The sequence below is a fragment of the Lolium rigidum genome, chromosome 1, assembly GCF_022539505.1.
Source record: "Lolium rigidum isolate FL_2022 chromosome 1, APGP_CSIRO_Lrig_0.1, whole genome shotgun sequence".
In the NCBI taxonomy this organism is placed as follows: Eukaryota; Viridiplantae; Streptophyta; class Magnoliopsida; order Poales; family Poaceae; genus Lolium; species Lolium rigidum.
In genome coordinates, this window is record NC_061508.1 from 264,367,867 (window position 1) to 264,369,206 (window position 1,340).

The following is a 1,340-nucleotide window of genomic DNA, read 5'->3' on the forward strand; positions in this document are numbered from 1 at the left end:
CAGTAATCCATGCTTCCCTCTGCGAAGGACCTTTCTTCTACTTTATTGTTGAGTCAGTTTACCTACTTCTTTCTATCTTAGAAGCAAACACTTGTGTCAACTGTGTGCATTGATTCTTACATGTTTACCTATTGCACTTGTTATATTACTTTGTGTTGACAATTATCCATGAGATATACATGTTGAAGTTGAAAGCAACTGCTGAAACTTATATCTTCCTTTGTGTTGCTTCAATGCCTTTACTTTGAATTTATTGCTTTATGAGTAACTCCTATTGATACCTGTCTTGAAAGTATTATTGATACCTGTTGAAGTCTTATTGATACCTGTCTTGAAAGTATTATTCATGAAAAGTCTTTGCTATATGATTCATTTGTTTACTCATTATCTTCACCATTGCTTCGAATCGCTGCATTCATCTCATATGCTTTACAATAGTATTGATCAAGATTATGATAGCATGTCACTTCAGAAATTATCTTTGTTATCGTTTACCTACTCGAGGGCGAGTAGGAACTAAGCTTGGGGATGCTTGATACGTCTCAAACGTATCTATAATTTCTTATGTTCCATGCTACTTTTATGATGATACTCACATGTTTTATACACATTATATGTCATTATTATGCATTTTCCGGCACTAACCTATTGACGAGATGCCGAAGAGCAGGTTGCTGTTTTCTGCTGTTTTTGGTTTCAGAAATCCTAGTAAGGAAATATTCTCGGAATTGGACGAAATCAACGCCCAGGGGCTTATTTTTCCACGAAGCTTACAGAAGACCGGAGGAGATACGAAGTGGGGCCACGGGGCACCGCCACACTAGGGCGGCGCGGCCTAGAGGGGGCCCGCGCGGCCCTAGCATGTGGGGCCCCCGTGACGCCTCCTGACCTGCCCTTCCGCCTACTTAAAGCCTCCGTCGCGAAACCCCCGATACCGAGAGCCACGATACGGAAAACCTTCCAGAGACGCCGCCGCCTCCAATCCCATCTCGGGGGATTCAGGAGATCGCCTCCGGCACCCTGCCGGAGAGGGGAATCATCTCCCGGAGGTCTCTTCATCGCCATGATCGCCTCCGGATCGATGTGTGAGTAGTCCACCCCTGGACTATGGGTCCATAGCAGTAGCTAGATGGTTGTCTTCTCCTCATTGTGCTATCATGTTAGATCTTGTGAGCTGCCTATCATGATCAAGATCATCTATTTGTAATCCTACATGTTGTGTTTGTTGGGATCCAATGAATATTGAATACTATGTCAAGTTGATTATCAATCTATCATATATGTTGTTTATGTTCTTGCATGCTCTCCGTTGCTAGTAGAGGCTTTGGCCAAGTTGATAC